Genomic DNA, 1,406 nt, shown 5'->3' on the forward strand with positions numbered 1-1,406 from the left:
GTGTAAGATTCCCAAGACCAAAGAGAGTTGAGTAAAGCATCACCTGTATGCAGCTGCTCTGTGGGAAGAGCTGGAGGAAGGGCACAAGCACAGAGACAGAGGACGGGGAGCTGCTGGGATCTCTACAGCGCTGTGTGTGCAGGGCTTGGGAGAAAGGACAAAAACCTGGTCGGGAATCCTCATCTGCTTCTAGAATCGGCTGTGAGGGCTCTGTGGGAGCCTTGTACGTGGCTGCCCAAGCAGGGAGGTGTGCGGCAGTGTCCCATGGACCTGAAGACACCTCCAGGCACAGCTTCCCCCTGACTGCACATGCAGAGACCTGAGAGGAGGAACAACCTTGAGAACCAGACACGAGGTCAGGGACCGGCAGAGCCTGGCAGACTCCTGGTTCCACCACCGACGCCAGGTGGGAGGGAGAATTTGAGGTGAGGTGTTTGCCACAGCTTCCCTTCCTAATGAAATTGAAGTGCCCTTCTTCTCTTCATCCTAATCCTTTCCTTTTCCAGTCTAATCTGACCTCCTGCAGAGTCTGTGGAGTATTTGTTGAAGCAAATAGGACTTCCCACGCCTGAAAGGTTTGTGGTGCCAGATTCATCATTCCAGCTGCTGCAATTGTGGTGGAAATTTCACCTCTGCATCCCGGTGACAGCCGTGTGGGTGAGAGCTGGTCCAGGAGAACCCCCAGCTCCCATGGAATGTGTTGATCTGCGTTTAGCTGCGATCCCGTTTCCTCTGGAAGACACATCCAGCTGAAGCCAGACAGATTCCACCCACCACAAGGCAGCACAGCTGACGTCTTGTGGCAGTCCCTCGAGGACACATCTCCAGAAAAGGAATCACACAGCTGCTCATCTCAGCTCCCAAAGTCACCACTTCTCTCCCTGTTTGGCTTTTTTTTCCCCCCTCTTTTTCTCTCAATTGCTTTATTTACATCATTTTCCTCCCAGCAGGTTGACAGAGCAGCGAATGCTTCGTGGCAGGGAGGGTTGGGTTGGCAAAATCCTCACTCAGGAAACACTGGAGTGGCTCAGGAGCACGTTTGGAAAAGCCACGGTCCCGTTGTGATGCAGCTGCCACGTGCTAGGGATTAAACACCAACTTGGAAGTTCACGGGAGTGAAATGTCAGCTAAGGGGTTGATTTCATTCACCTGACATTCCTGTTAATAACAATGCCTAATTAGAAAGGCTTTTAAGCATCCGTTACATTAATTTAACGTGAAAATCTCATGGAGCTTTATTGGAATTTTTTTTCCCCTGTAAAATTAACCCTGCAGGCTTGTTACACATGTTTTCATTAGGGACTGTGAGCAGTGGGGATATTTGATGAATTAGAATCAGCCCCTTAGTCTTTGAGTTTAACTTCGTATTTCAAGTTCTTTTATGCCGATAAAGCCCTAATTTGATC

This window comes from Corvus brachyrhynchos, unplaced genomic scaffold, assembly GCF_000691975.1.
Source record: "Corvus brachyrhynchos isolate BGI_N302 unplaced genomic scaffold, ASM69197v1 scaffold99, whole genome shotgun sequence".
NCBI lineage: Eukaryota > Metazoa > Chordata > Aves > Passeriformes > Corvidae > Corvus > Corvus brachyrhynchos.